Source organism: Balaenoptera ricei, chromosome 10, assembly GCF_028023285.1.
Source record: "Balaenoptera ricei isolate mBalRic1 chromosome 10, mBalRic1.hap2, whole genome shotgun sequence".
NCBI classification, from domain to species: Eukaryota; Metazoa; Chordata; class Mammalia; order Artiodactyla; family Balaenopteridae; genus Balaenoptera; species Balaenoptera ricei.
Window position 1 is genome coordinate 24,854,075 of NC_082648.1, and position 25,656 is coordinate 24,879,730.

A 25,656-nucleotide genomic window follows, 5' to 3' on the forward strand; every position below is an offset into this window, starting at 1 on the left:
AAGGTTAGTATCTATCACAAATTTAGAAATAGGAATTTGCACAGAGCAGTGGTGGTTCAGCCAGGGTGCTGGCAATAAAGAGGCGCATAGTCTGTAGATCATTTTAAAACAGTTATAAAATGGATTAATTTGGCCTTATTGTCACCATATGCTGGTAATTCTAATCAAGGTCAATGATATAATACATTTGCTCATCAAAAAAAAAGGACCACTCACACAATCCATCTCTTTGGCCACTACTGTGACAGAGGCTTTTAGAGCATCTGTAAATATGTTCTAACAGCAGCATCCTTATGTCAACACCAACATGAGCAAATGAGAAATTCTCTTCAATCCAAACCTCATTTTGGAGAAGGGGTGCAGGGGGAGACATTTACTTTGCTAGAGGCAAACTAAAGCTCCAAAAAAAGGCAAGGAGAACAGAATTCACAGTGTGAAGTTAACTTTTTTTCATTTATTGAAACATCTACATGAGTGCATTTAAACATGAATACACACACACACACACACACACATGCAAGAACTGTAATTTGCATCAGGTATGAATCAATCTACAAAGTCAGGTGTTCATTCATGTATCAAAAACTGTTGTAACACCTGCTATGCCTTGGGCACTATTCTGTTCTGGAGGCTTAGATTATAACAGTATGTAGGAGAGAAAAGTGTGAAAAGCAGACACTCCCAGTTCTTTAATTATTGAACCTCTTAATCCAACATAAACAGTGCTATCTAGCAGAGATAACGATTTCCAATGACAGAACTGGGTACACCTATACTGAGGAAGGAAATGTTTTCCTTTATTGCCTACAAACTACTACCTAGTGAACCCCCCTGGAAACATCAAGGTCCATTACCAAGCAGAGCAGAGTTCAGTTCTGTTCTCTTCCATCTGAGGGCCTATCAGGAAAACAGAGGAACCACATTATCTTTCAGCAGCCGCTTCCTTGGTAAACCCAAGAGGGACTTCAGTTTCAGTACTCTTGTAAGGATTCAGATCATTTTTTTAATCTTACATGGGGGGAGGAGGAGGCAGAGAAAACAGCTGCAAGTGAAGAAAGGCTGTGGTGACTTCTTCCAGTTACACATAGAGACACACATGATTTGCACTGAGGGAAGAACAGAGGAACAGAGAATGTTGCTGGTACAATAGGCTCATTTCCTATTCATGGTGACTGAGACAACATTGCAAGGCCATTTGTCACTTAAAAGATTAATTCTTGATACATTTATTAATAAAGTATTGATACCAACCAGTGTTCTTGGCCTTCCCCAATCAATAGAAATTGATAAGAGGCCAGTCAAGAAATTTGGGCAAATCTTTGTTGGGGCTCCTGCTCCTGCAAGAAGGAGCGAAAACAAGTAACAGTTTCCCTTGTTCGCTCCGCAGGGCAGGGGAGGGGGTGCTTGTTCCGTATATGGGGTGGGGGTAGGGGTGTGTCCAGGGGTCAGGCTGGAGGGGTGGCTTAGGTGTTTTGCCCACCCCTTTGGTGGTGTTGAGTGCAGGGACATGCACAGTGTTTGCTCCCGACACCCTGTTTTTGCTCCTGGCTCTTCAGAAGTGGCAGTTGGGGTTTTTTTTTTTTTTTGGTCTTTTTGTATCTTCTTGCCCAGAATTTGTCCCCAGCTGCGCATGCACACAGTTATGTTTAGTCCCTTATAATTTCTTTGTATTTTGTTTCTCGAGGAGACATTTGTCCAGGTACAAGCACTGCAGCATAGGGTCCCAGGTCCCAGGTCCCAGCCTGTCTCAATATTCCCATTATGACATATAAAGAATGCAATGTACCTTAACTGAACATTTAATGTTGGCTATTGAATTTTTTCGCCCAAAGCCAGAAAGACTTTCTCATAGGTTGATTCAGCTGAGATACCGAAGGGTATGGTTTTGAATTGCTCCAAAGAAAAAACAGATGCAAAATAAGAAAATCATGCAAGCTATGGATGACAAACTATGCAAAGGTGATCTCTGTTAGCAGTTCAGTGTTTCCTTTCCCAGGAATGAAAAGCTCTGCAAAAAAGGTGCCCTTGTGATTAAAAGTGACACTGATTGGGACACTCAGAAAGGTTTCTCTCCAAATTCTGCCATGTTATGATTCTTTCAAATTGTGAGATAACTTGGATAATTCTGGACCATACAGGATCCAAACATGAGTGCTATGTCATACTCGACAATATTGTTACTATTCCACTCTTTCAGATGCCTTGGAGTGATTTAAGTTACACTCACTGAAATACATGCAAATAGCAGAGTAGTGTAAACCACCAATGATCACCCAAAACATGGATCAAATTCAGAACCATTAAAGAAAAATAGAGGAGAATAAGGCGTGTGTTCCCTATTTGTCAGGGGCAGTGATTGCCATACTTATATGTAAAAATCAATGGCAAGTCACCATTTTAATTTACTGGGCAACCAGAGGTGACATGATCCTATGCCTTTCCACCATATTAAAAAAGCCAGAGTTTCTCTATTTATTTATTAAAAAAATATTTTGTTGTAGATTTGAAGCACACCCATACTCAGTAAGAAGTAGAGGACTGCCAAGAAGGGGAAATTCTGTACACATATTGGAAATACAGCTAAAGAGTTCTTCAATAAGTATCTCTTCTGTGATCCATTTTAAACAAAATATCATGATCCTTTGTGACAAGATTTCAGGAAAGCTGAATAGACTATCAGAGAATGTAAATCTTTTATGAGGCCTGTGATGGTTAATTTTTTTTTTGTTAAGATTTATTGATTGATTGATTGATTGATATGTTGGGTCTTCGTTTCTGTGCAAGGGCCTTCTCTAGTTGCGGCAAGTGGGGGCCACTCTTCATCGCGGTGCACGGGCCTCTCACCATCATGGCCTCTCTTGTTGCGGAGCACAGGCTCCAGACGCACAGGCTCAGTAGTTGTGGCTCACGGGCCTAGTTGCTCCGTGGCATGTGGGATCTTCCCGGACCAGGGCTCGAACACGTGTCCCCTGAATTAGCAGGCAGACTCTCAACCACTGCGCCACCAGGGAAGCCCAATGGTTAATTTTTTATGTCAACTTAACTGGGTCCTGAGGTGCCCAGATATTTGGTCAAACCTTATTCTGGATGTGTCTCTGAGAGTGTTCTGGATGAGATTAACATTTAAGTTGGTAGATTGAGTACAGTACATTGCTCTTCCTAATGTGGGTGGACTTCTTCCAATCAGCTGAAGCATGGATGGAACCAAAAGGCTGGTCCTTCTCTGAGTAAAGAGAATTTCTCCTGCCTGACTGGCTTTGAATTGGAACATCGACTGTTTCCTGCCTTCAGACTTGAACTAAAGCATCAGCTCTTTCTGGGTCCCAAGCCTCCTGGCCTTTGGACTAGAACTGCATCATCAGCTTTCCTGGTTCTCAGGCCTTTAGACTAGAAATGGAACTCACCATAAGTGCTCCTACATCTCCAGCTTGCCAATTCACCTTGAAGATCTTGAGACATTTTAGGCTCCATAAGTGTGTGAGCTGTTCCTCATAATAAATAAATGAATGCATACATACCTAAGTAAACATACACACACACGTACACATATATACATCCTACTGGTTCTGTTTCTCTGAGATCCTGGACTAATGCAATGCCCAAGGTTATTTTTCTTCATGAAATAAAGTTCATGAATTAACTTTACCCTTCCTACATTCCTTCCATTCTTTCTCCAAACAAGAATACATATATTTAGGTTGGTTGTTTGGCCCGAGGAGACCCTAGACTGGAGCCTACCCTGCTCGTTGGTGGGGCTAATGGCGGACTCTGGGAGGGCTCACGCCAAGGAGTACTTCCCAGAACTTCTGCTGCCAGTGTCCTTGTCCTCACGGTGAGCCACAGCCACCCCCACCCCCCGCCTCTGCAGGACACCCTCCAACACTAGCAGGTAACTTAGGATGTGTTCTGGGGAAGGGGAACTCTCTGGCTCCCTCTGGAGGAACAGCTCTCAACCTTCACTTCATAACCCATGTGACAGATGACACTCACCGGCAGGACACACTCTCAAAGATGGAGCCAGGAGGGAAGATGCTCCATATTCCATTCTTCTATTCCAAGACCTGGACGACTGAGGAAATAAGCGGTTCTTCTGTGATGTCAGGACCTGTATGTAACCTTGCAGAAGGCAACCAGGAGAGTCAGCAAGTGGTTAAGAATACACCTGTTAATGTAGGGGACATGGGTTCGAGCCCTGGTCCAGGAAGATCCCATATGCCACGGAGCAACTAAGCCCGTGTGCCACAACTACTGAAGCCCACATGCCTAGAGCCCGTGCTCCACAACAAGAGAAGCCATCACAATGAGAAGCCTGCCCACCGCAACAAAGAGTAGCCGCCGCTAGCCACAACTAGAGAAAGCCCGCACACAGCAACGAAGACCCAATGCAGCCAAAAATTAAAAATAAATAATTAAATAAAATAAATAAATTTTTAAATAAAGAATACATATATTTACATTTATCCCCGAAACATTCACTGATTAGTTAATTGGATTTCTAATGGCTACTTTATCTTTTATGAAATTTCTGTATGCACTTGGATATACTTCTGGGTTTTCTATTCTATTTCATTAATATTCTATTTCATTAATCTATTCATATATCCACACCACTCTCTTTTTAAAATTTGTGGGTGTTTAAAATTGTAGGACCACTCTCTTTTAATTATTGAAATTTTATGAGTTTTAATGTAAGGTGTCTCCCTTCTTCCTTTTATTGTTCCTTTTCCAACTTTCCAACTTCTTTTGTTGTTGTTGTTATTCTTTTCTAAATTGATGTATAATTTATATATAGTGACATGCATAGATCTTAAATGCTCAGCCTGATGAGTCTTAAAGATTTTATACAGCCATGCCCATTTCAACATACAATGTTGTGTTTTGATTTATTTACTTTATTTTGTTTTGGGAAGTGATATCCTTCTGTTGTTGAATTTTCATATCCAAGGATAAAGTATATTTTTCCATGTGACCAAACCACTTTTTGTGTCCTTACATGGAAGGTCACCCACTGAGCATCTGCACTGTTTTGATGGTGTAAGATAAATTTCCATTAAGTCACTAAGCATTTGGAGGTTATTTGTTACAGCAGTTAGCCTATACTAACCAATACAGTTAGACTTCATGTCAGGTGTGGTTGTACTTTACTGTCTTATTGAGCCTGGGTTATATTTGGCTACAAGATCCTGGCACAGTGAAGACTATTAATATTCATGTGTACTATCAGTTAGCATGAGTGAATTTCCACAAAGCACCACTAGGTGTCCTCTACTGATTATTTTCACTGAGCTGCTGAAGGACAGACTGAAACTATTTTTCCCTGTCCATGCATTCCTTTAGCTGTGCTGGCTGAACTCATCAAAATTTGGACCAGGACTCCACCCTCCTGCCGTCATTGCTAAAGCACAGACAGATGCACTGGAAAAATGAGAACTGTTTGTTCTTTATTTCGAAAAACATTGTTAAATAGATCATTCTTCTCAGGAACACAAGTGTAGCCTTTATCACATTACAAAGATTAACCCAGCACCAGAGACTGGTTGATGATTCACCTGAGAGCTGTTTAACGACAGATTTGGAAGAGACAGTTTATTCTCTATACCTCCCTCATCTCCCATCTCTATTCTCTAGCACCATAACACAGCAGAAAAATGGTCCAAACAACATCAAGTTCAGCCTAGAAGAGAAGTAATTACCAAGTGGAGACCTCTTGAAAAGGAGTGACTAAGTCACATCTCTTGACGTTATGTATATGCTTGGAGGGAGACATTGGAACTGGTTGAAAATCATCTCAATTGGCTATTGGTTAAGTCACACTATTTTGCCTGACTTCAATATTCCTATTTGGATAAGAAGAGAATAAGTATTAATTAAGACAAGGAGACCAGATCAAAGGCTGTTGAGGTAGAATAGATAAGAATCAATGGTATCTGGAACTCAGACAGTGGTCATGGGCACAGACAAAGGGAGATGGATTCGAAAGGTATAAAAGAAATAAAACGTACAAAATTTGGCAGCCATTTCATGTTTTGGGTGAAAGAGAGGGAGACGTCTAGAAGATCCAGAGTTCCAGAGTCAAGGCAACTGGACATGATGGTGCCTCTTCCTGAGGTAGGAAAAACTGAAGAAGGAAAAGAATTGTGGTACAATGAATATGTTTTCACTTTTTAACATGTTAATTTTGATGTATCTCATGGAGGTCCAAGTGAAAATATCAAATAGACTAAAATCATTCTGAGGAAGAGTTTTGGTTAATGAAGAAAGAGTAGCAGCAGCATTTTTACTCTTCTCCACTCCCTCAGACCCCACCAAAAACAAACAAAAAAATTAGAGGGAAAATAATCTATCTTCAATGAAACATGGAAAAGGATACAACCACAAGCCACAAACAGGGGGCAAAACTGCCAAATACTTGATGTCTAGACTAAGATGAGAGAAAAGAGCTCAGAAAGCCAAACCTTGCTTCCTAGTATCTAGACCAGGATAACTAATTTCATGTCACCAACACCCTAAAAACTCCTTTGATAGCATGTTGAGCTCTATGAGTATAAGGAATGTTAAAAAACAAAAAAGAAAATTAAAAAAAGAAACAACAGACCCAAAATGGAGTCACTTGTGCTAAACCCCATGACAGTGAAATGAAGACTTAGTACCTAACTATCTGCAGTTTCAGCCTTCCCCAGGAGTGGAATTTTAAACCAGTCTGCCAGGAATTTCCTGGTAAACACTAGTTGATGAGACCCGTGACTTGAGGAAAGGTGACCTTGCCTAAAACAATTTTTTCATTTGCTAATAACCTCCTTGTCACACCCTGTTTCTGCTTATAAAATCCTCCCATTTTGTATAGCTCCTCAGAGCACATTTCTACTTGCTAGATGGAATGCTGCCTGAGTCATGAATCACTAAATAAAGCCAATTACATTCCAAGTTTACTCAATTGAATTTTGTTTTTTAACAGGAGTCCATAAGAAAGGAGGTATACCCTTACAGAGATCCAGGAGGACATCTCAGAATGCAGGGAAGGTGCAGTAGGACAAATCATGCTGACCGACCATGTGGGTGCCGTGAGGGGTGAGGGAAGGGTAGATGTGTGTGTGTGGGGGGGGTGTTTTGTGTGTGAGAGAGAACAGAACAGAACAGAAGGGGAAGGGAGGGGATGGGAAGGGAGGGAAGGGAAAAGATTCACAGTATACTGTTATAGCTAAGGGGGGCCTCTGGAGGTGAAGTGGGGTGAAAGAGGGAGAGGAAGCTGTTATAACCACACTGCAACAGAGCTTGTGGCTTAAAAGAATTTGCTGGAATCCTCAACCACTCCTAACCACAGTATTTATTATTCTAATAATTAAATAATTAATTATAAGTGGCTGGTTTCCATTTGAAGATGGGTAAGAAGGCAGCATGGGCTAATACATAAAAACTTTGCCAAAGAGAGAGAGAGAGAGGGAGAGAGAAAGAGAGAGAGAGAGAGAAGGGGGAGGCACATAAGCAAAAAACAAATAAAGAGCATACTCCACCCAAAGGAAATAGAAGAATTACCCAAGAAACTAGATAAAGAGTAGTTCTCCACATGCTATAGAAACACTGTGATCTCTGTTTAGAAAAGACAACATGAATGAGATAGTATTTGTCATAGATATTTGCTGGTTTTGCTTCCTGGCATCTACTTCCCCTTCTTTTAATAATAGTATCCACCTAGCCCTCATGCAACCAAAGTGCTTTGAAAGAAAAATGACCCCACCTTCATATCTAGGGATAATAGTTCAGCCGTAGTGATTGGTTCAGGAATGGACCTGTGACCTAAATTGGTCAACTCACAATGAAGCTATTATTTATGTGCAACATTTAAGTTTAAAAAAAGCTTTTTACTGTTTTATTTCCATGTGAATAAAAAACAAAGTTCTGAAAGCTGCTGGTAGCCATCTTATTACCATAAGGGGAGCTCTTGCCTAAGGATGGAGCCAACACCAACAAAGCTGATTTGGGGAGTTGAGAGAGAGAGGGAAAGAGGGAAAGAAAGAAATTCTGTCCTGAGCATGTAGTTTTAATCCTCGATAGTCTCATTCCCTGGTCTCTTCAAGATCCAACCAATTTTTTTGTTATAATTTAAGCCATTCGAGTCAGTTATTATTACCTGTTTAGAAACATTTCTAATTGACGCACAGGAGATCAAGAAAAGATCATTAATAGTAATAGATAACATTTATTGATTGCTTGTTTTGTGCCAGGCACAATACTAAGCATTTTATGTGAAGTGTCTCATATAACATCAGAGAAGGCCTACCTAATAGGTACTATTATTATCTCCACTTTATAAATGAGATAACTGAGTGACCCAGATGAGATAAATAATGTTCTCAAAGTCACAGAGCTAGTGACAAATTGAGGAATAATTTAAACCAAGTGAATCTAGCTCCAAAGCTATACTTAAACAGCAGCTAGAGTTCCTTCTGCAAAAGATCATTTAGACAATGTAAGAACATAAATTAAGTAGATATAAATAAAGTAGAGCATAGTAAACTATGTAAGTCTTTTTCTGTTCCATTTCTTTGTTCTGCCTCTTCTTGAAGTGTGCTAATATGGAAGTTGGATCTCCTTATCATCTTCCATACTTTTCATGTTTTTTATAAAAATGTTTATATTCTTGTTCTTTTCCAATTAATTTTGTGAGGTTTCTTCTTTCAGTAGGTTTATTAAAATTTTGGTTGCTCTTTAATGTTTTCTGTTTATTTCTTCCTCTTCTTTCTTTTCATCTCTTCTTTTTATTTACAGATGACATGATCACCCATGTACAAAAATGCTAAGAAACCTGTGAAAAAGCTACTAGAATTAATAAGTGAGTTTACTAAAGTCAAGGGATACAAAGTTCATATGCATAAACCAATTGTTTTTCTATATACTGGAAATCAACATTTGGAAATTGAAATTTGAAAAGCAATATCATTTGCAACATCATCAAACATATAAAATAGAAATAAATTACAGAAAATACCGTTGAGCCTTGAACGACATGTGTTTAAACTGTGTGGATCCACTTATACATGGACTTTAAATAAATAAGTACTACAGTACTACATGATCCATGGTTGGTTGAAGCCATGGAGGCAGAACTGAGGATATGGAGGGCCAACTGTTAAGTTATACATGGATTTTCTACTGTGGAGAGTGGGGTCGGGGGCAACATCCCTAAGCCCCCCCATTGTTCAAGGGTCAATTGTATGCGTAAGACTTGTACACGGAAGACTAGCATTGCTGACAGGAATTAAAGAAGCCTTTAAAAATGTAAAGATATGCTATATACATAGATTAGAGGATTCAATAATGTAAATAAATCAGTTCTTCCTAAATTAGTCTATAGACGTAACAGAATTCCAAACAAAATTTCCAAGGGCTTTTTTATTGAAATTACCAAAAAAAAAATTGGAAGACTTACATGAACTAACTTTAATATTTACCATAAAGCTACAGTAAATAACACAGTGATATCCTGCCATAGAGATATAAATCATGAAACACAGCAGAGAGTCCAAAAATAAAACCACGTGTATATAATAAACGGATTTTCAACAAAAGTGTCAAGGAATTCAATGAGGAAAAGAATAATCTTTTCAACAGATTAAGAATGATTGATATACATATATAATCAAATGAACCTCAACCCTAACCTTGCACCAAACACAAAAATCAATTTGAATTAGATCACACAACTTATGTAAGAATTAGTACTATAAAACTTCTAGAAGAAAACACAGGGGCAAAAAGTCTTTATGAACTTGGAATAGGCCAGATCACCAATCTTGAAATGGATTTCTTAAATAAACCATACACACACACACACACACACACACACACAAATTTTTTAAAAATTGACTAAATAGACATTTCCCTAAAGCAGATATACAGATTGCCAACAAACATATGAAATAATGCTCAACATCACTAATCATTAGAGAAATGCAAATCAAAACTACAATGAGGTATCACCTCACACCAGTCAGAATGGCCATCACCAAAAAATCTACAAACAATAAATGCTGGAGAGGGTGTGGAGAAAAGGGAACCCTCTTGCATTGTGTGGTGGGAATGTAATTTGATACAGCCACTATGGAGAACAGTATGGAGGTTCCTTAAAGAACTAAAAATAGAACTATCATACGACCCAGCAGTCCCACTACTGGGCATATACCCTGAGAAAACCATAACTCAAAAAGAGTCATGTACCACAATGTTCATTGCAGCTCTATTTACAATAGCCAGGACATGGAAGCAACCTAAGTGTCCATCAACAGATGAATAGATAAAGAAGATGTGGCACATATATACAATGGAATATTACTCAGCCATAAAAAGAAACGAAATTGAGTTATTTGTAGTGAGGTGGATGGACCTAGAGTCTGTCATACAGAGTGAAGTAAGTCAGAAAGAGAAAAACAAATACCATATGCTAACACATTTATATGGAATCTAAAAAAAAAAAGGTTCTGAAGAACTTAAGGGCAGGACAGGAATAAAGACACAGCTGTAGAGAATGGACTTGAGGACACAGGGAGGGGGAAAGGTAAGCTGGGACGAAGTGAAAGAGTGGCATGGACTTATATATACTACCAAATGTAAAATAGATAGCTAGTGGGAAGCAGCCGCATAGCACAGGGAGATCAGCTCAGTGCTTTGTGATCACCTAGAGGGGTAGGATAGGGAGGGTGGGAGGGAGACGCAAGAGGGAGGAGATATGGGGATATATGTATATGTATAGCTGATTCACTTTGTTATAAAGCAGAAACTAACACACCATTGTAAAGCAATTATACTCCAATACAGATGTTAAAAAAATTGATAAAATGTACTTTATTTAAATTAAAATGTGTGCCCTTCAAATAATATTACAACAATGGAGAGACAGCCCCAGATTTGGAGAAAATACTGCAGTTCATTTATATGAAAATGGACTAGTATACAGAAAATATAAAAAACCCTTATTTCTCAATAATAAAGACAAACAAATTAAGTTTTGATAGGCAAATATTTTAAAAGACATTTCAGCAAAGACATAGAGATGTAGCAGATAAGTACCTGTGGAAAAACTCAGCATCATATTTAGGGAAATTCAAATTAAAACCCCAATGAGATATCACTACATATCCACGAAAATGTCAAAAATAAATAGATTGACAACACCAAGCATTGGCAAGAATGATAAAGACACTTTAAAAAACTGCTTGGAAGCTTTCTAAAGTGTATACATGCAACTCCAATAAATCACAGAAATTGATACCTAAATATTTACCCAGAGGAAAAAAAATGGACATGTCCAAAAAATGTACATGGCAACATGGAGAAAAAAATTTGGAAATAACCCAAATATCAATCAACTAGTAAATGGATAAGCAAAGTGTGGTATATTCATAAAATGAAACTCCACAATAAAAAGAAATGTACTACTATATGCACAATAACATGGATGAGTGAATCGCAAAAGCCTTATGCTCAATGAAAGAAACCAGACATAAAAGACTGCATACTGTATGATTCCACTTATATGAAATGGTGAAAAGCAAATCTAGAGTGACAGAAAACAGATCGTTGATTGCCAGGGACCTGGAATGAAGGAGGGAGATTTACTACAAAAGGGCATAAGAAAACTTGTGGGCAAAAGAAATGTTCTATACATTGTGATTAGTTGTAGTTGTCATTACACAGGTGTATTTGTTAAAATTCATCAAATTTGACATTAAAAATCACAGGATTTTATTGTATTTAAATTATAAGTAATAAGGTTGATTTTTTTAATTGAAAAGGCTCTCATCTGTATATCATAAACATTAAACATGTAAAAATGCTGATTATTTTAAATGACTATTGGAATCTCCAAACAAAGGAAATCTTGTGTAAAAAAAAAAAAGTCATATGAGAGTGGAGATCAAGATGATAGAGTAGGAGGATGCTGAGCTCAACATCCCCATGAACACATCAAAAATACAACTACATGTGGAGCAACTCTCACTGAAAAAAACCTGGAGACCAGCAGAAAGCCTCTTCTACAACCAAGGCTGTAAAGAAAGATCCACACAGAGACTGATAGGAAGGGAAGAGAAGTGATCTGGTAAGGATTTGCACCTTTAGCATGGGACACAGAAGAAGAGGGGTATTTCATGGGCTCAGCAATCTTCCCAGGGGAGTAAGGCATTTGAACCACATATTGGGCACACTGGCCCTGGGGTCTGACCTGGCAATAAGGACATACCTATCAATAATCACTTTAAATGTCAATGGACTAAATGTTCCAAACAAAAGGCACAGGGTAGCTGAATGGAGAAAAAATAAGACCTATTTTTATGCTGCCTACAAGAGATTTACTTCAGAGCTAGAGACACAGACTAAAAGAGAAAGGATGGAAAAAGGCATTCCATGCAAATGACAACAACAAGAAAGCAGGTGTATCTATACTCAGACAAATATTATAAAATAAAATCTATAACAAAAGATAAAGAAGCACATTATATAATGATAAAGAGATGAATATAGGAAGAAGATAAAACATTTATAAACATATACACCCCTAAAATAGGATCACCTACATATATTAACCAAATATTAACAGACATAATGGGAGAAATTGATGATAATACAATAATAGCAGGCAACGTTAATACCCCACTTACATCAAAGGACAGATCACCCAGAGAGAAAATCAATAAGGAAACAGTGGCATTAAATGACACATTAGACCTGCTGAACTTAATAGAGACCCACAAGACATTCCATTCAACACAGCAGAGAAAAAAACAAATTCACAGAAAGATAGACAAGATGAAAAGGCAGAGGGCTATGTACCAGATGAAGGAACAAGATAAAACCCCAGAAAAACAACTAAATGAAATGGAGATAGGCAATCTTTTAGAAAAAGAATTCAGAATAATGAAGAATAGTGAAGATGATCCAGGACCTCGGAAAAAGCATGGAGGCAAAGATCGAGAAGATGCAACAAATGTTTAACAAAGATCTAGAAGAATTAAAGAACAAACAAAAAGAGATGAACAATATAATAACTGAAACGAAAAATACACTAGAAGGAATCAAGAGCAGAATAACTGAGGCAGAAGAACGGATAAGTGACCTGGAAGGCAGAATGGTGGAATTCACTGCTGTGGAACAGAATAAAGAGAAAAGAATGAAAAGAAATGAAGACAGACTAAGAGACCTCTGGGACAACATTAAACACAACAATATTCGCATTATAGGGTTCCCAGAAGGAGAAGAGAGAGAGAAAGGACCCGAGAAAATATTTGAAGAGATTAGAGTCAAAAACTTCCCTAACATGGGAAAGGAAAGAGCCACCCAAGTCCAGGAAGTGCAGAGAGTCCCATAGAGGAAAAACCCAAGGAGAAACATGCCTAGACATGTAGTAATCAAATTGGCAAAAATTAAAGACAAAGAAAAATTATGGAAAGCAGGAAGGGAAAAATGACAAATAACATACAAGGGAACTCCCATAAGGTTAACAGCTGATTTCTCAGCAGAAACTCTACAAGCCAGAAGGGAGTGGCAGGACATATTTAAAGTGATGAAAGGGAAGAACCTACAAACAAGATTATTCTACCCAGCAAGGATCTCATTCAGATTCGATGGAGAAATCAAAAACTTTACAGACAAGCAAAAGCTAAAAGAATTCAGCTTGACCAAACCAGCTCTACAGCAAATGCTAAAGGAACTTCTCTAAGTGGGAGACAAAAGAGAAGAAAAGGACCTACAAAAAAAAAAAACCAAAGCAATTAAGAAAATGGTCATAGGAACATACATATTGATAATTACCTTAAATGTGAATGGATTAAATGCTCCAACCAAAAGACACAGGCTTGCTGAATGTATACAAAAACAAGACCCATATATATGCTGTCTGCAAGAGAACCACTTCAGACCTAAGGACACATACAGACTGAAAGTGAGTCTGGAAAAAGATGTTCCATACAAATGGAAATCAAAAGAAGGCTGGAGTGCAAATACTCATATCCAATAAAATAGACTTTAAAATAAAGAATGTTACAAGAGACAAGGAAGGACACTACGCAATGCTCAAGGGATCAATCCAAGAAGAAGATATAACAATTATAAATATTTGTGCACCCAACATAGGAGCACTTCAATGCATAAGGCAACTGCTAACAGCTATAAAAGAGGAAATTGACAGTAACACAAAAATAGTGGGGGACTTTAAAACCTCACTTACACCAATGGACAGATCATCCAAGCAGAAAATTAATAAGGAAACACAAGCTGTAAATGACACAATAGACCAGATAGATTTAACTCATATTTGTAGGGCATTCCATCCCAAAACAGTGGATTACACTTTCTTCTCAAGTGCGCATGGAACGTTCTCCAGGATAGATCACATCTTGGGTCACAAATCAAGCCTCAGTAAATTTAAGAAAATTGAAATCATATCAAGCATCTTTTCTGACCACAACACTATGAGAGTAGAAATCAATTACAGGGAAAAAAACGTAAATAACACAAACATATGGAGGCTAAACAATACGTTACTAAATAACTAAGAGATGTCTGAAGAAATCAAAGAGGAAATCTAAAAACACCTAGAGACAGATGACAATGAAAACACAATGATCCAAAACCTATGGGATGCAGCAAAAGCAGTTCTAAGAGGGAAGTTTATAGCTATACAAGCCTACCTCAAAAAACAAGAAAAATCTCAAATAAACAACCTAACGTTACACCTAAAGGAACTAGAGAAAGAAGAACAAACAAAACCCAAAGTTAGCAGATGGAAAGAAATCATAAAGATGAGAGCAGAAATAAATGAAATAGAAACAAGGAAAACAATAGCAAAGATCAATAAAACTAAAAGCTTGTTCTTGGAGAAGATAAACAAAATTGATACACCATTAGCCAGACTCATTAAGAAAAAGAGGGAGAGGACTCAAATCAATAAAATAAGAAATGAAAACGGAGAAGTTACAACAGACATGACAGAAATACAAAGCATCCTAAGAGACTACTACAAGCAACTCTATGCTAACAAAATGGACAATCTGGAAGAAATGGACAAATTCTTAGAAAGGTATAACCTTCCAAGACTGAACCAGGAAGAAAGAGAAAATATGAACAGACCAATCACAGTAATGAAATTGAAACTGTGATTTTAAAACTTCCAACAAACAAAAGTCCAGGACCAGATGGCTTCACAGGTGAATTCTATCAAACATTTAGAGAAGAGCTAACACCCATCCTTCTCAAACTCTTCCAAAAAATCGCAGAGGAAGGAAAACTCCCAAACTCATTCTATGAGGCCACCATCACCCTGATACCAAAACCAGACAAAGATACTACAAAAAAAAAAAAAAATTACAGACCAATATCACTAATGAATATAGATGCAAAAATCCTCAACAAAATACTAGAAAACAGAATCCAACAACACATTAAAAGGATCATATACCATGGTCAAGTGGGATTTATCCCAGAGATGCAAGGATTCTTCAGCATATGCTAATAAATCAATGTGATACACCATATTAACAAATTGAAGAATAAAAACCATATGATCAACTCAATAGATGCAGAAAAGGCATTTGACAAATTTCAACACCCATTTATGATAAAAACTCTTCAGTAAGTGGGCATAGAGGGAACCTACTTCAATATAATAAAAGCCATATATGACAAACCAACAGCAAACATCATTCTCAATGGTGAAAAACTGAAAGCATTTCCTCTAAGATCAGGAACGAGACAAGGATGTCCACTCTCACGACTATTATTCAACATAGTTTTGGAAGTCCTAGCCACGGCAATCAGAGAAGAAAAAGAAATAAAAGGAATACAAATTGGAAAAGAAGAAGTAAAACTGTCACTGTTTGCAGATGACATGATACTATACATAGAGAATCCTAAAACTGCCACCAGAAAACTGCTAGAGCTCATCAATGAATTTGGTAAAGTTGCAGGATACAAAATTAATGCACAGAAATCTCTTGCATTCCTATACACTAACGATGAAAAATCTGAAAGAGAAATTAAGGAAACACTCCAATTTATCACTGCAACAAAAAGAATAAAATACCTAGGAATAAACCTACCAAAGGAGACAAAAGACCTGCATGCAAAAAACTACAAGACACTGATGAAAGAAATCAAAGATGATACCAACAGATGGAGAGATATACCATGTTCTTGGATTGGAAGAATCATCATTGTGAAAATGACTATACTACCCAAAGCAATCTATAGATTCAATGCAATCCCTATCAAACTACGAACGGCATTTTTCACAGAACTAGAGCAAAAAAATTTTAAATTTTTATGGAAACACAAAGGACCCCAAATAGTCAAAGCAATCTTGAGAAAGAAAAATGGAGCTGGAGGAATTAGGCTCCCAGACTTCAGACTATAATACAAAGCTACAATAATCAATACAGTATGGTACTGCCACAAAAACAGAAATATAGATCAATGGAACAAGATAGAAAGCCCAGAGATAAACCCATACACATATGGTCACCTTATCTTTGACAAAGTAGGCAAGAATATACAATGGAGAAAAGACAGCCTCTTCAATAATTGGTGCTGGGAAAACTGGACAGCTACATGTAAAAGAATGAAATTAGAACACTCCCTAACACCATACACAAAAATAAACTGAAAATGAAGTAAATGTAAGGCCAGACACTATCAAACTCTTAGAGGAAAACATAGGCAGAACACTCTATGACATAAATCACAGCAAGATCCTTTTTGACCCACCTCCTAGAGAAATGGAAATAAAAATAAAAATAAACAAATGGGACCTAATGAAACTTAAAAGTTTTGCACAGCAAAGGAAAATATAAACAAGACGAAAAGACAATGCTCTGAATGGGAGAAAATATTTGCAAATAAAGCAACTGACAAAGATTAATCTCCAAAATATACAAGCAGTTCATGCAGCTCAATATCAAAAAAACAAACAACCCAATCCAAAAATGCGCAGAAGACCTAAATAGACATTTCTCCAAAGAAGATATACAGATTGCCAACAAACACATGAAAGAATGCTCAACATCACTAATCATTAGAGAAATGCAAATCAAAACTACAAAATTCACACCAGTCAGAATGGCCATCATCAAAAAATCTAGAAACAATAAATGCTGGAGAGGGTGTGGAGAAAAGGGAACCCTGTTGCACTGTTGGTGGGAATGTAAATTGATACAGTCACTATGGAGAACAGTATGGAGGTTGCCTAATAAACTAAAAATAGAACTACCGTATGACCCAGCAATCCCACTACTGGGCATATACCCTGAGAAAACCATAATTCAAAAAGAGACATATACCACAGTGTTCATTGCAGCTCTATTTACAATAGCCAGGACATGGAAGCAACCTAAGTGTCTATCGACAGATGAATGGATAAAGAAAATGTGGCACATATACACAATGCAATGTTACTCAGCCATAAAAAGAAACAAAATTGAGTTATTTGTAGTGAGGTGCATAGACCTAGAGTCTGTCATACAGAGTGAAGTAAGTCTGAAAGAGAAAAACAAATACCATATGCTAACACATATATATGGAATCTAAAACAAACAAAAAAATATGGTTCTGATGAACCTAGGGGCAGGACAGGAATAAAGACACATACATAGAAAATCGACTTGAGGACATGGGGTGGCAGGGGAGGGGAAGCTGGGACAAAGTGAGAGAGTAGCACTGACATATATACACTACCAGTCGTGAAATAGATAGCTAGTGGGAAGCAGCTGCATAGCACAGGGAGATCAGCTCAGTGCTTTGTGACTTAGAGGAGTGGGATAGGGAAAGTGGGTTGGAGGAGGCTTAAGAGGCAGGGGATACGGGGATATATGTATACATATAGCTGATTCACTTTGTTACACAGCAGAAACTAACACAACATTGTAAAGCAATTATACTCCAATAAAGATGTTTAAAAAATAAATAAATAAAATAAAAATAACATGTCTTTTTTGACCACCACAGCATGAAACTAGAATTACAAGAAAAAGAACTGAAAAAATGCAAACATGGAGACTAAACAACATAGTACAAAAAAACCAAACAAACAAAAAAACACTGGGTCAACAAAGAAATGAAAGAGGAAATTTTAAAATGCCTTGAGACGAATGAAGAAAAACATAACTTTCCAAAATCTGTGGGATGCAACAAAATCAAGGAAGATTGTAAGAGGGAAGTTTATAGTAATACAGGCCTACCTCAAAAAACAAGAAAAAACACTGCATATAAACAACCTAACTTTTAATATAAAGGAATTAAGAAAAGAAGAACAAAAAGTTCAAAGTGAGCAGAAGGGAGGAAATAAGAAAGGTCAGAGTGGAAATAAAATAGAAACCAAAACAACAATAACCATAGAAAAGATCAATGGAACCAAGAGCTGAGTTTTTGAAAAGTTATGTAAAAATGAAAAATCTTCAGTTGGATGCTTAAAGAAAAGAAGAAAAAGGGCCCAAATAAATAAAATAAGAAATGAAGGAGTAAAAATAACAACCAGTATAACAGAAATACAAACATAATACTATGAATAGTTATGTGCCAACAAATTGGACAACCTAGATGAAATGGATAAATTCCTAGAAATATACAGTCTTTCAAGACTGAATCAGATAGGATATCTGAACAGACCACTTACTTGTATTGAAATTGAATCAGTAATCAATAAACTCCCCCAACACAAAAGTCCATGGCCTGATGGCTTCACAGGGGAATTCTACCAAACATTTAAAGAAGAATTAATACTTATCCTTCTCATAAATATTCCAAAACAATTGAAGAGGAAAGAATACTAATCCTATGAGGCCAGCATTACCTGGATACCAAAACCAGAATAAGACACTATAAAAAAAGAAAATTATAGGCCAATAACACTGACAAACATAGATGCAAAAATCCTCAATAAAATATTAGCAAACTGATCTCACCAATACATAAAAAGAATTATACAACCTGATCAAGTGGTATTTATTCCAAGGGTACAAGGATGGTTCAGGGACTTCTCTGGTGGTGCAATGGTTAAGAATCTACCTGCCAATGCAGGGGACATGGGTTTGATCCCTGGCCTGGAAAGATCCCATATGCCACAGAGCAACTAAGCCAGTGCACCACAACTACTGAGCCTGTGCTCTAGAGCCCGTGAGCCACAACTACTGAGCCCGTGTGCCAAAATTACTGAAGCCCACACAACCTAGAGCCTGTGCGCCACAACTACTGAGTCCAGTCACCACAACTACTGAAGCCTGTGCACTCTAGGGCCCGCATGCTGCAACTACTGAGCCCACGTGCTGCAACTACTGAAGCCTGTGTGCCTAGAGCCTGGGTTCCACAACAAGAGAAGCCACCGCAATGAGAAGCCCATGCGCCGCAACAAAGAGTAGCCCCTGCTAGCCACAACTAGAGAAAACCCCTGCTCCCAGCAACGAAGACCCAATGCAGCCAAGAAAAAAAAGGATGGTTCAATATCCACAAATCAATCAATGTTATACACCACATTATCAAAACAAAGGATAAACATCACATAATCATCTCAATAGATGCAAAAAAGCATTTGACAAAATTCAACATCCATTCATGATAAAAACTCTCAAAGAGTTGGTATAGAGGGAATATACCTCAAAATAATAATGGCATTTTATGATCAATCTACAGCTAGCATTATACTCAATGGTGAAAAGCTAAAAACTTTTTTTCTAAGGTCAGGCACAAGACAAGGATGTGCATTCTTATCACTTCTATTTAAAATAGCATTGGAAATCCTAGCCACAGCAATCAGACAAGTTAAATAAATAAATACATCCAGCTTAGAAGGGAAGAAGTAAAATTGTCACTATTTATAGATAACATGATACTATATATAGAAAACCCTAGATTTTCCACCAAAAACTATTAGAACTAATAAATGTATTCAGTAAAATTGAAGGATACAAGATTAATTTACAGAAATCTGTTGCATTACTATACACTAATAATGAAATATCACAAATAGAAATAAAAAAAAAATCCCTTTTAAAACTGAATCAAAAAGAATAAAATACCTAGGAATAAATTTAACCAAGGAGTGAAAGACCTGTATGCTTAAAACTGTGAGACATTGATGAAGGAAGCTGAAGATGATAAAATAAATGGAAAGATATCCTGTGTTCATGAATTGGAAGAATTAATATTGTTAAAATGCCCATACCAGCCAAAGCAATCTAATGTAATCTTTATCAAATACCCATGACATTTCTCATAAAACTAGAAAAAATAATTCTAAAATTTATATGGCACAACAGAAGATCCCAAATAGCCATAACAATATTGAGAAAAAAGAACAAAGCTAAAGGTATCACACTCCCTGACTTCAGACTATATTACAAAAGTACAGCAATCAAAACAATATGGTACAGGCACAAAATCAGACACATAGATCAATAGATCAATGGAACAGAATAGAGAGCCCAGAAATAAACCAACACATGTATGATAATTAACCTATAACAAAAAAGGCAAGAATATGCAATGGGTAAAAGACAGGCTCTTCAATAGTAGTGCTGGGAAAACTGTACTGTTACTTGTAAAGGAATGAAAGTTGAACATTTTCTCACACTATTTTAAAAACAAGCTCAAAAAAAAAAAAAAAACAAGCTCAAAACTGGACTAAAGATTTAGGAGTGAGACCTGAAACTGTAAAACTCCCAAAAGCAAACCTAGGTAGTATGCTCTTTGACATTGGTCTTAGGAATATTGTATTGGATCTGTCTCCTCAGGCAAGAAACAAAAGCAAAAACAAACAAATGGGACCTAATAAATCTTAAAATCTTTTGCATGGAGAAGGAAACCATCAACAAATGAAAAGGCAACTTACTGAACGGGAGAAGATATTTGCAAACAATATGTTTGATAAGGGGTTAATATCAAAAATATATAAAGAACTCATACAACTCAATATCAAATAAAAAAACCCAAAAAAACAAAAACAAGCAACCCAATTAAAAAGTGGGCAGAGGACCTGAATAGGCATTTTCGAAATAAAACATACAGATGGCCAACAGGCACATGAAAAGATACTCAACATCACTAATCATTAGAAGAATGAAAATCAAAATCATGAGATATCACCTGACACCTGTAAGGATGGCTATTATCAAAGAGTCAAAAGATGACAACTGTTGGAAAAGTTGTAGAGAATGGAATTCTTGTATACTGTTAGTGGGAATATAAATTGCTACAGTCACTATGGAAAACAGTATGGAGTTTCCTCAAGAAGTTAAAAATAGGACTAGCATATGATTCAGCAATCCCACTCCTGGGTATATATCTGAAGGAAATAAAACCACTGTCTCAAAGACATATCTTCACTCTCCTGTTCGTTGCAGCATTATTCACAGTAGCCAAGATATGGGAAACAACCTATGTGTCAGTTGACTGATGAAAGGAAAAAGAAAATGTAGTATATGTACATTAAGGAATATGATTCAGCCTTAAAAAGTAGGAAGTCCTGCCATTTGGGTCAACATGAAAGAACCCAGACCATTTTGCAAGTGAAATAAACCAAACACAGAAAAACAAGTACTCCTATGGTATCATATTTATATGGAAAAAAAGAAGGTCAAACTTATAGAAACAGAGAGGAGAATGATCATTGCCAGGGGCTGGGGGATTTGGGACACAGGGAGAGACTGGTCAAAGGGTACAAACTTTCAGTAATAAGATGAATAAAGTCTTAGAATGTAATGTATAACATGGTGACTATAGTTTATAATACTGTATTGTACAACTGAAATTTGTTAAGAGAGTAGAATTGTATTCTCATAAAAAAAAGAGTTAAATATGTGATGAATTAACATAATTAACTTGATGGTGGGAATCCTTTCACAATGTATATGTATATTAAATCATCACATTGTACACTTTAAGTATATTAAAATTTTATTTGTCAATTAAATCTCAGTAAAGCTGGGGGTAAAAAAGAAATAACACATTTGCTTCTCACAATGATCCTCTTAGGTAAATATTGCTATAAACTTTCTCCAGGCGAAGAACCTGAGGCTTAAAGGATGTTAAGCAATTTGTTTGAGATCAGTAGACAGTGGCAGAGTGGAGATTAGAAGCAGGGTCTAATTTCAAAGTTCACGCCCTGAATCATTACAGGATTTGTAAATATCTCCATTATGGTCTGTATTACAACATTACAACTTCTTGTACATGAATTTTTGTTTTAAAGTTAAAAGACATGATAATGAACAAAAAACAATGTATGGTTTTCTCTAGTCCTAAAATTTACATGCCCCTTTCCTTGCTCAGCATTAGTTCAATCTTATGCCTAACATTCTCTTCTATCCTGCCTGGATCCCCCTAACTTGGTGAGGGAAAGTAGAGTACATATGGGTATACAAATTTATCTTTTAACCAGAGACAGAGATCATAGAACAAACAGACTTCATGGTTCTGACTTACCTATCACAAGCTCCAGGATCTTGGTTAACTAAAGCATGGAGTTATTTGTCTCTCTATCTGTATGAAACCACTAAATATGTGTGTCTAACTAGTGCTATCACTGACCTGTTGACCAAGGTGATACCTACAAACCTTACTCAACTTTTTCTCCCACAAACTTCTCCTTAAGGATGCCTTTGTAAAATGCCTAGACACCAAACATCCTTATTTAGGCTGTGCCAGTGCATAAAATCTGCCAGTGCAGATTTCCACATGGAAATTTGGGCAATCCCTAGATACGTGTTTAAAGTAAGAAAAATACATGATTTCTTTAAATTAATGGACTTTATTTTTTGAGCAATTTTAGGTTTGAAGAAAAAAATCAGCAAAAAATAAGAGTTCCCATTTACTTCTCACCTCCCTCTAACTTTCTTGTATTAGTGTGGTACATTAGTTACAATTGATGAGCCTATATTGATACAGGCATACTTCATTTTATTGCACTTCACTCTATTGTGCTTCACAGATACTGTGTTTTTTTATAAGTTGAAGGTTTGTGGCAACCTTGCATTAAGCGAGTCTGTTGACTCCATTTTTTCCATTAGCATTTGTTCACTTTGTGTCTCTGTGTCACATTTTGGTAATTCTCACAGTATTTCCAACTTTTTAATTATTATTATGTTTGTTATAATCTGTGACCAGTGATCGTTGATGTTACTATTGTAACTGTTCAGGGGGCCATGAATTGCATCCATATAAGACAGTGAACTTAACCGATAAATGTGTGTGTTCTGACTGCTCCACTGACCAACCATTCTCTGTCCCTTTCCCTCTCCTCAGGCCTCCCTATTCCTTGAGACACAACAATATTGAAATTAGGCCAGTTAATAACCCTACAATGACCTCTAAATATTAAAGTGAAAGGAAGAATCACATGTCTCTCACTTTAAATCAAAAGCTAGAAATGATTAAGCTCAGTGAGGAAGGCATGCCTAAAGCCAAGATAGGCCGAAAACTAGGTCTCTTGCACCAAACAGTTAGCTAAGTTATAAATGCAAAGGAAAAGTTCTTAAAGGAGATTAAAGTTGCTACTCCAGTGAACACATGAATGATAAGAAAGAGAAACAGCCTTATGGTTGATATGGAGAAAGTTTTAGTGGTCTGGATAGAAGAGCAAACCAGCAGCAGCATTCCCTTCAGCCAAAGCCTCATCCAGAGCATGGCCCTAACTCTCTTCAATTCTATCAAGGTGGAGAGAGGTGAGGAAGCTGCAGAAGAAAAGTTGGAAGCTAGCAGAGTTTGATTCACAAAGCTTAAGAAAAGAAACCATCTCCATAACACAACCGTGCAAGATGAAAGAGCAAGTGCTGATGTAGAGGCTGCAGCAAGTTACCCAGAAGATCTAACTCAGATAATTCATGAAGGTGGCTACACGAAACAACAGATTTTCAATGTAAATGAAACAACGTTCTATTGGAAGAAGATGCCATCTAAGACTTTCATAGCTAGAGAGGGGAAGTCAATGCCTGACTTCAAAGCTTCAAAGGACAAGCTGACTCTCTTGTTAGGGGCTAAAGCAGCTGGTGACTTTAAGTTGAAGCCAGTGTTCATTTACCATTCTGAAAATCCTAGGACCCTTCAGAATTATGCTTAATCTATGTGCCTGTGCTCTATAAAGGGAACATCAAAGCCTAGATGATAGCACATCTATTTACAACAAGGATTACTGAATATTTTAAGCCCACTGCTCAGAAAAAAAGATTCCTTTCAAAATAGTACTGCTCACTGACAATGCACCTGGTCACACAAGAGCTCTGATGGGGGTGTAAAATGAGATTCATGCTGTTTTCATGCCTGCTAATGCAACATCTATTCTGAAGCTAATGGATTGAGGAATAATTTTGGCTTTAAAATCTTATTCTTTAAGAAATATATTTCATAAAGCTAAAGCTGCCATAGATAGTGATTCCTCTGAAGGATCTGACAGATCCTTCTGGAAGGGATTTACCATTCTAGGTGTCATGAGGAATATTCGTGATTCATGGGAAGAGGTCAAAATATCAACATTCACAGGAGTTTGGAAGAAGTTGATTCCAACCTTCATGGATGACTTTGAAAGATTCATGACTTCAGTGGAGGAAGTCACTGCAGATGTGGTGGAAGTAGCAGGAGAACTAGAATTAGAAGTGGTGCCTGAAGATGTGACTGAATTGCTACAATCTCATGATAAAAGTTTAATGGATGAGGAGTTGCCTTTTATGGATGAACAAAGAAAATGGTTTCTTGAGATGGAATCTACTCCTGGTGAAGACACTGTGAAGATCATTGAAATGACAACAAAGAATTGAGAATATTACATAAACTAAGTTAATAAAGTAGAGGCAGGGTTTGGGAGGCTTGACTCCAAATTTAGAAGAAGTTCTACTGTGGTTAAAATACTATCAAATAGCATTGCATGCTACAGAGAAATTGTTTTTGAAAGGAAGAGTCAATCAATGTGGCAGACTTCACTGTTGTCTTATTTTAAGAAACTGCCACGGCCACGCAGCTTTCACCACCCGCCACCCTGATCAGTCAGCAGCCATCAACATCAAGGCAAAACCCTCTATCAGCAAAAAGATTATGACTGCTAAAGGCTCAGATGATGGTTAGTATTTTTTAGCAATAAAATATTTTTAACTAAGGTATGTACATTAGTTTTGTTTTGTTTTGTTTTTTACACACAATGCTATTGTATACAATACATTACAGTACAGTATAAATATAACTTTTAGATGCACTGGAAAACCAAAAAAATTGTGAGACTCACTTTATTGCAATATTTGCTTTATTGTAGTGGTCTGGAACTGAACCCACAAAATCTCTGAGATATGCCTGTACATTATTATTAACTAAAGCCCATAGTTTACATTAGGTTTCTTAGTGTTGTACATTCAGTGGGTTTTGATGAATGTATAATGGCATGTATCCACAATTACAGTATCCTAGAGTTTCACTGCCCTGAGTATCCTCTGTGATCTACCTATTCACCTCTCCCTCCCCTTATCCTCTGGCAGCCACTGAACTTTTTACTGTCTCCAGTGTTTTGCCTTTTCTGGAATGTCATGTAGTTGGAATTATACAGTATGGAACTTTTTCAGATTGGCTCTTTCACTTAGCAATTTGCAATTAAGTTTCCTTTATATCTTTTTGTGACCTGATAGCTCATTTCTTTTTAGC